Source organism: Lactuca virosa, chromosome 7 (assembly GCF_052849685.1).
Source record: "Lactuca virosa cultivar CGN04683 chromosome 7, Lactuca_virosa_CGN04683_v6, whole genome shotgun sequence".
In the NCBI taxonomy this organism is placed as follows: Eukaryota; Viridiplantae; Streptophyta; class Magnoliopsida; order Asterales; family Asteraceae; genus Lactuca; species Lactuca virosa.
Window position 1 is genome coordinate 50489107 of NC_136432.1, and position 10065 is coordinate 50499171.

Below are 10065 nucleotides of genomic sequence, written 5' to 3' on the forward strand. Positions count from 1 at the left end.
ATATAAGCTCTTTAGGAATGGTACACGGGACAATCTCAGACTTAGCCTTTCTCTTTCCCTTGGAAAGAGAAATCTTTTCTAGACTTCCAATGTTTCCATTGTCAATGTCCATGGAAGTTTGGGGAGTAGATCTTCCAATCAATTTTGCTTTTCCAGTGCGCCAAATCATTGATGATTTAGCAGCAACAAGCAAATAGGTAAGATCACTAAGAGTCATGTCATGGTCTGTCACATAGTAATCCTTATTGAACTCACTATATGACTCAGGAAGTGATTGAAGAACCCAGTCAACCGCCAACTTCCTCGAGACAACGACACCCAATACTCTCAGCCTGTCAATATGTGACTTCATCTCCAAGACGTGAGTATACATAGGCCTTCCATCTTGATGTTTCATTGCAAGTAGGGCTTGAGTGACCTTGAATTTTTCAAGTCTTTGAACTTGTGGGTTAGGGAGAATTATTGGAGGAGGTGGAGGAAGTGAAGTATGACTTCCACGATCCAACCGCGGGATATCATTTTCAAAAGGAAAGCTTGTTCTAAAAGATTTGGGAAGACCATATTTGTCTGAACTAGACATCTACAATGGGAGAAATTCAAGTTAGTTGATTTAAGTCCTTAATATAACATCCAAATGAAATATTAAGGCTAGGACCCAACACAATATTTTACAATTTGGAAGAGGGATGTCGTAATCCAACTGCAAAATATTTGAAGGTAGGTAAATGACGATTTGCCAATTTCCATCACGAAAAACGAAATTTTTTTTTAGGTTTTAGTGAATTGAAATTCCTAGATCCTTTGAGATTCATTGAAACTCTCAATGGCATGTTTAAATCTCGATTGTGCCCTTCAAGTTTGTGACTGGGATGCCGAGGATCACAAACAAAGTGTGAATAACCATGCAAATTAGCTTGGTACACCCAATGTTACAACCACCTAATCAATATGCCGGTTAACCACACACGCTCCATTGATCTATGATTAACATCAAGCTACCCTTTTCCACACACTGTTAGTCGATATTAGTGTGTCGGTTAACCACACACGCTCCACTAACGACTTAACAATGTGCAAAGTGCAATTTCATGGGTTAGCACCATATTCACATTTTCCTAAGTAACTAAGATTTGGGAATTTATTAGTGTTTAGTTACTTCACATTTATCATTATACTTTTAATAAAGGGAGAATTAGAGTCCTATCCTACCCGTTCGTCTAACGACCCTCCACCAGTCAAGGAAGCGGTGGGTGAGAGTGGACACCCATTAAACTGCCATATTATAGGCAGTACCCTTATACCCCCCTTATAGACCGGCTTCGTGAATAAGGCCTACTAATGGTAAGACTAACTTTGTTCTTATACATATATATAAATATTAAACCTGTAATATTATAATAGTATACGGGTAGAATTTTAAACTTTAAAATTCTAGGGTTTGGAATTAAATGTTTCAAAAATTAGACTTTTACATTTACAAATTTCAAAACTTGAGGGAAAGTTTTGAACTATTCAAAACTTTTCAAATCCATAACTTATTAGTTTAATATAGTTTTTAATGAAAAGACCCTTGAAATTCCATAACTTGAGGACAAGTTATGGAGTTCATAAAACCATTTATGGGAAAAAGACTCTTCAAGTTCATAACCTATGATTTTAATGATCTTTTTAAAAGAAAAACTTTTCATTTTCCATAACTTGATGACAAGTTATAGTTCATCAAAACATTTAGATCAACTAATGTAACTAACAAAATCAAACAATTTGTCAATGATCTAACTCAAACTCATAAGATCAAGACAATTCATATCAAACAAATTTCATGTAATTAGCCTAACCATATAAAATAATATAAAACATGAAAATTTGATAATTATCTTTTAAATTGGATAAGCATGATCATTACCACATCAAAAACAGGTTTTTAAGTTCAAAAATAGTTTAGGGTAATGATCCTAGTCCAATTCCAGCCTTAAAACTCGAAAATATGCACACAGGGGCACCAACTCGTCGAGTGCATGAACAAACTCGGCGAGTTGGTCAGGTTTGTGAGGGGGACTCGGCGAGTTCCCCAGTGGACTCGGCGAGTCAACTGTTTAGACAGCATAAAATCGATTTTTTCAAGCTTTCAAAACAAGTAGCATCAAGTATATAGGAAAACAACCCTAGGCTCTGATACCACTGAAGGGTTTTGAGCATTCTAACACTCCTAAGGTGTACATGCAACCCTAAATGCTTTGGATCTATGTTTTCTCTAATATACATGCAAACTTTCAATATTTCAAAGCACCATCCTAACTAGCATAAAATGGTGTATCTTTACTACAAAATTCTAGTTAGATGACATACCTTTTGTTGTTGCTTGCTATCCTTGATGTATTTGGCCTTTAAGAACTTAGCACCAATAGTATGAATGCCTCAAATGGAATCACAACACACCTAGGACAAAGTATAACTTGAGAGAGAAAGGCTTGCTCTAGAAATCGGCTCTATGACTCTTCCAAAGATCACTAGTGCAATTTCACCAAACAAGGGGCTTCTTATATAGTGTGGCAAAACTAGGGTTACACCATGCAAACCCTAATGTGCATGACCTTCCACATTCCTTAGGCTCCATGGGTTTTAACCTCCATGGAGTATCCATGGGTCACCACATGGGTTTAGCCCAACATAAAGAACTATGGATCATAAGCCCACTTTATAAGAATGAATGATTTACACAATCAATCCCCATATATTTAATTAGTCTCTTTTGATCACTAAATTAATTCCAAATTAATTCTTAATCAATGCTAATTAAATAATATGATTTCATATTAATATATTAGAACTTATAATATATTAATAAATCATAAATAACCTCTCTCAAAAGTTCATCCTATCAAATTGCCATGGTAATATGCAACCCAAATGGACCATGCTAGTCTCGGGTCAAGTACATACCAATTATAGTTATGGACTTAGACACTAATCCAACACCCCCCTCTCTCGATTTCTTTCGGTTTTAACCCCAAAATTTTCCTTAAAATTAGTATCCTGATGAAGCCCTGTGATCCCTGAGTGTCCGAAAAGTAATAGCCATCGAGTAGGAACTCTGTCAATACAAATTTCTAGACTTTTGTTTAGGGAATCTTTGTAAGTTAAATTACACTCTATTATATTTTAGTGTAATTTATATTTAAATTCATATTCGTTATTATGAATTTATAAATAAGGTTTATTAGTGGATCCAATGTCATATTACTGACTAATCTACTTACGGGGATGATGTCTAAGTTGGATTTAGTGAGGTGTTTAAAGTGGGTTTTCCAAAAAGTATACTTTGTATACCAAACGGACCCTGCCTCCGACATGATCCTACCTGGTTGTCTTTTATCAGCTATAGATTAGTAGACAATAGGATTGTTGAGACGTCTAAACTGTTAATTAGTCATAAGAGGTGATAAACTAAGTGTCACATCCCCGACCGACGTGGCAGAACAAGTCGGGCTGTGCGACTAAGTTCATGAATCACAGGTAAACCGAATATATAGCACAAGTATAACAATAAATAAATCAGTATTTGTGTTCCATCTTATTATTTGAATACATGGTTTTTACAAATAATAATAGTACATGAATTGGCTTAACAGATAGGCAGATATTGCAACAACTAGTAAACTAGGTCACCTGTAATCCAATCTATCTTGAATGTTTGTTTAGTGATTTCAGGAGAATACATGTAATTTTGAGGGTCAACACAATGTTGGTGAGGGTTACAGGTTTTCTGCTAATAGCAGTAATACTTTTAAAAAGTCTAAAAAGTATTTTCTTTGTATGTATAACAATAGTTAAAAATGTGTTTCCAAAGAGTCTTTGAAAGCCAAAATGTATCTGTGTATAAGTAAATCCATACTTAACATTGTGTTTGTAAATAATCTTTAAAAGCCAAAATGTATATTTTTTATAATTAAATCCATACTTAAAACTGTGTTTGTAAAGAATCCTTGAATGTACTTGAAAACCAAACTGTACTATTGCATAAGTAACTTCATACTTAAAATAGTTTTGAAAACAACCAAGCCCATGGTTTGTAGTGAGAGAGAGAGAGAGAGAGAGATTCTAAATAATGTTTATAGTGGGTCCTATAACCGAGCTATATGACTGAATGTACCCCCTACAACGCTTCATTGGACATTGTAGTAACAATATTAAACACTTATCACCCGCTTTGATTGATCGTTCGAGGTTGTAGCTAGCAATCGCAGGTGTAGATGTTAACCCCGTATAGATCTATACATATGTATCTCGCTCCGAAGATTAACGATTATATTAATATGGGTATGCTAAGTGTTTAGACTCAGCTAATGAATATAGTCTCACTAAAAAGCCCTTAACTAAAGTATGTGAATAACTCTCAACCCTAACTTATTTGTGGATAAGTCACTAGGAAAAATGAATTTCATTGTATAAGTGTAACAACAGTTAAAATTAGGTCAAACATAATTCCCATGAATATAACAAACACATATTATAATCAATTTACTTTAATCTTTAATGAAGTTTTCATTCAATACTACAAGTCTCTACAATTCCAACAATATATAGAACGTCTAAATCTGAATTCGCATCAAGAAGTTATGATAAATTCTATCACTATAGCCTTTATAACAAGTAGAACTTAAAATAGACTTAGAATTAGCTATTAGAGTCTAAAAGAAAGTTGTAGTACTCGGAGCTCGTATGCAAAATTTATGACCTTCCGAAGATACAACTGTCTGAGAGCATGACGCGTGTCAGAAACCCTAATCTGACTGAAAATACGACGTGAGCAAGAATTCTCACGCCGTGAGGATTCAAATCGCCACTTTTCAAGGCTGGAATGCAGCTGACAAGTCTACGTATAAAGCTCACGACATGAGCATGATTTCTCACGATGTGAGGAGTCAAACAGACACTAATCGAGGCTAGAGGACACCTGGGAAGCCTACGGGATGACTCATGAAAGCTCACAACATGAGCATGTGAGGCTCACGATGTGAGAGTCAAAATTTCGGACTATAAATAGTAGGTCCTCCCTCTTTGTTTATGTTACACAAAAACATTACACTCTCTCTCTCTCTCGTGTTGCTGAATTCAAGCCATTTTCCCGAGCCGACGATCACGAACCATTGTCAGCCTCTAGCTAGATTCTTCTCGTAATCACACTTAAGGTGAGTTCATACCCACTATTTTTTCATGATTTTCAATTGTTTTAAGGGGGAATACAAAGTAAAACACATGAAATCTTGTGTTTAAAAATATAAATCGCTTATTATGTTTTCTTACCGTTTATATACATTTTTACATAAAATTAGTAAATATGCGAAACAACGTTACTACCAAATTTACAAATATTTTCCAAACATGTTAAAACACAAAGGTTTTCATTTCAGTAGAACACAAAATTATAAACTATAATAGGTATAGTTTATGGAACAAAGGTACTATTTTACAAAGTCCAGGTTACAACCCGGAAACAAACTTATAAACTATAATAGGTATGGTTTATGAAACAAAGGAGTTATTTTACAAAAGTTACATGTTATTTACAAATAGGTTTTTCCGCTTTATTACTCGTAAATTCGTTGAAGCAATTTGTGAGACATGTCTTCGCGTACTTACCTAAGTACCAATGGAAGTCACGGCTTATTAACCAGAGTCTCCTGGATGGAGAGCATGAGTTTATGTATAGATCTATATAGTACTGACAATCCCGTACCTGAGCTGCTTGCAACAGCTAGGCCGGCAGGCCTGAGGTGACAAACGTCATTAACGATAACGACCTCCGAAGAACGTCGTATCAGGATATCCGTTATATTAGTATGGTTATAAGAACTCACAAGGAGAAAACAATGACATATTTATGTAGTAATATACTTTTAAACAGTCTTAAGGGGTATTAACTCTGTGATTATTTAGCATATACATCAGGGTTATATAAGATTAATGTCCGGTAGACAGTGGAATGTGTGATTTCCGCCTTACTTCCTGTTTCTTGTTTGGTTGTGGGCTTAGGGCAGAATCACCCAATCGGCTATCTGTTCGATCTCGATTATATATAACTCGTATGTACTAAATAATCATGATAGGGTATTAACATCACATCCAGTTTACAGGGTAAACACGTCTTCAGTTAGTTTTACTTAATGATAAAACTACATGTTATTAATTAAAGTATGGTAAAATACTTATATTTTCGGTTATGGAACATTAAAGACTACAACTCACTTTTATGGAAAATATAGGATTTTCTGGGATAAACATCATTGTTTTACAAACAAACAGTTTACAATTTAACTTTATGGAAACAAATACGATTACTTACTCTTCGGTTAGGACCTTTATTGTTAATTCTATGATTCATTAGCCTATACATCAGAGTTATATATAAATAATATCTGATAGGCAGTGAAATGTGTGTTTTCCGCCTTACTTCCTGTTCCTTGTTTGGTTGTGGGCTTAGGGCAGATACACACATTTAACTGTTCGTTCGATATTAGTTTATATATAACTAGTATACACTAAGTAATCATAGTAAGAAACAGTATGGGTCACATTGCTTATGAATTAGTTATATTACTTATATAAATTCAAAGCGCTATGTTTCATTCTTTAAGTATAAGAAACATATATATTTTGGTCTTAAAGCCTAAGACCACATTCCATTTACTAAGAAAATATAGGATTTTCTGAAGGCAAAAACTTAACATATCTAAAAGGATCATTGTGGTTAATTCTGTGGCTACCTAGTGAATACATTAAGGTTATATACAATAAAGATCCGATAGGCAGTGGAATGTGTGATTTTCGCCTTACTTCATGTTCATTGTTTGGTTGTGGGCTTAGGACAGATCCACACATTCAACTGTCCATTCCATCTGGATTATATATAACTTGTATTCACTTAGTAATCGTAGAAGGAACTTGTATGGTCATTACTTATTAAGAAAATATAGGATTTTCTGGAGGAACACACGAACATTTTCAAGAATCAAGGAACTTGCTTTCGAAAACAAAATACTTATGAACTCACCAACTTAAATGTTGATACGCTTTCAAAATCACTTGTATTCTCATGAAACTAGTAGACAGGTACACGCTCAGAGTTCGAGAAGATGGAGCATAGTAGCTTCAAGTCTTTGTTTTAGCTATTTACTTTTGGAGTCAATCAATCTATGTTATGAACACGATGTAAATACTTCATTATCAATATAATGGTTGTTGTTGCTTTGATTACTATTATACATTTTTTGTGATACTGTACATGACGTCCTCCGCCTCCGAACGTTTCTGTCGTTCCGGTTTGGGGGTGTGACAATAAAGTTTATAACGTCGAGTATGCTTGATATGCATGTAAAAGTGTAATGTACTCGCTTTTATAAGTGGTACGTTCCAAAGTAATGAACATATGTACATGTATGAACTTTATGTATTCAAACATATAAATATACATGCATAGTAATAGCTTGAATCCTTGAAATACTACAACGTTTTATGATATGTATTTTATGACATAGAATGTCACATAAATCATATATTTTTGTATCATGTAGCGTTTGTTGTGTGGACTAGTTATTTCATGATAAAATTGTTGGGGAATTTCGAAATAGGGTTATGAAAATCTGGATCACAAACAGGAATCGTGTAAACACTTTCCTTGTTTGATATTTCGACCCTATATGCCTTGGGTATCACGAAATCCAAACTTGGGATAATTCCTGATGCAGCAATTCTGATTTTAGGCACAAAATCAGAATCAATTGAAGAAGATGAAGTGAAGAAAACGTTCTGTGTTTTCGTATGTGTTTCAAAATCCATTTTTCACAGACTTATCCAATCAACGGATAAGTCACAACAGTTTACATCTTTTAAGAATTACAAATTAGACCTTGTAATGTCTTTTCAAGAATGACAAATTAGACCTTGTAATGTCTTAAAACCCCGATTTGACACAGTAGATTAGGGTTCAGTACTAATAATGTTTAGTAAATACAAATGTGCACTCCCGCACCTCCTAACTTGTATTATAACCAAAACATTATTCTTGAAACACTTGTTAAGTCCATTACACTAAAATATACTTGGTGATAAAATCACCAATAAAAATGACTACAATATGTATACGAAAAGTTTATACTAGTTTATTTTAACAATATGTTACATTGTTAAATAACATTTTTATAAACTAGACTTATTGTATTTTCGCATAAAAGGATAATTTATTTGCATAAACAAAGTGTATAGGCACCATTTTGTAACGAATTTACACTATAGGGGTTATTTTGTAACTTCACTAAACAATAGGGGCTATTTTGTAATTTAATTAACCAAAGTATGACTGCTTTGGGTAAAATAATTCAAGGGAGGGACTGAAATGGTTTAAGTGGAATTAAAGTTTGAGACTTGGACTGATTTTGTTAAGAAATCTCCATGGGAGGGCTATTTTGTTTTAAATAAACCTAAGTTTGGGAAGAGGGTTTATTTGAAATGAATGTTTAGCAGGGGGGTTATTTGGTCATTTTATCAAAGTTAAAAGAATTTTAGGGATTTTATGTTTGCGTCCTCATCATCTGTTGATCGAGCAAAGGAAAAGAAACACGAACGTCAGCCGGCAAGAAAATCACGAAGGCTCGCAGACACGAATCCGATGTTTTGGTCGATCGATTGCGAGAAGGGTGTTTATCCGGGGGTCGACGAGGTCAAAGGGAAGGAAGGGACGTAGCAGCGAGGTTTCGCTCTTTCTCGTCCGGCTGTGAGGTGCGAAGGGAGGAGGAGGAAATGGGTCCGATTGAAGTGATGAGAGCAGCAACGGCATAGCAGGCGAGGCGTCGGCGGTCGTTGGTCGATGGGAGCAGAAGAGAGAGTGCGAGGAGTGGAGGTAAGAAGAAGGGTCCGGGAGGAGATAGGCAGCAACGACCATTTGGGCTGCTGAGAGGGAAAGGAAAGTGCGAGAGGTGGGGCTGCTGCCTCGATGGTTCACCGTAGCACCACCACTGCGGGTGGTTCATGACAGGGGACGAAGAAACAGGCAGAAAAACAAGGAAGAAAGGTAAAAAAAAAAAATTCATCTTTGTTTCGATTAGCAGCAACGTAAATGGGGAAAAAAGGTGACATTCTCTTGATTTCACAGGTAATCTACCACTCTAATGGGTGTGTTCTTGACAGGTAATCAAAGAAGAATGAAGAACAACAATACAAATCTTTAGGGTGTTTGGGTGTTGCTGTGAAATCGGTGGGAAGGAAGGAAGGGGTTTGAAAGAGGGTTGTTGCCCTCTTGGTTGCACAGGTAACGACTCCTCTAGTGATGTGTGTTCTTGGCTGAAATCGAAGGAGAAGAAGAAAAGAAACAACAATTTTTGTGGTGTTTGTTCTTCGCTGATCACGATAAAGCAGGCAGGAAAAAAAAAATAATAATAAATAAAAAATAAAAAATAAAAAATAAAAAACTGAAGGTGTTTGGGTGTTGATTTTTTATTTTTTATCATTGTACATGTTTGAGTGTTGATTTTTATCACTGGACATGTTTGAGTGTTGTCTTGGTTGAAGAAAGAGTGCAAGAATCCACTTTTTTAGTGTAGAATTGATGTGCCTTAAATGAGATTTAGAAGTAACAATGGAAAGATTTTTGGTGTTTGATTTTCTGGTACTTTTAGATTGTATTATACACATATATATGTATACTCAAGACTTTTGCAAATTATTTCTTGATAAATATAATTTATTTTCATTTGTCATGAGTTTGTTACATAATTTGTGTAATACATATATATAAATTTAAACTCATAAGATAGGAAATGTAAAATTGTTAATTTGGTAAAACCTTGGTCTCTTAAATTCAAAATTGACACGTATATAATGTATATTTATGAAAATTTAACCAATCACATGTAATTGATCATGACACATGCCTCTTATATATATATATATATATATATATATATATATATATAGTTCACAAATTTATGAGTGTTCGGACTATTTTCATTGTTAAAATCCATATCAACCGGTTTAGAGTCTTATATTTTTTCCGGAATACATTACCAA

The 10065-nt window shown here is 34.6% G+C and overlaps 1 long non-coding RNA gene across 1 annotated transcript; it reads left to right on the forward strand.

The window, feature by feature from the left end:
- The first annotated feature begins 8605 nt into the window (after positions 1 to 8605).
- LOC145125834 (uncharacterized) lies at positions 8606 to 9654 on the forward strand. The gene is made up of 2 exons (XR_013716167.1): positions 8606 to 9070; positions 9187 to 9654. It is a non-coding gene; the product is annotated as an uncharacterized LOC145125834 (long non-coding RNA).
- Positions 9655 to 10065: the final 411 nt, after the last annotated feature.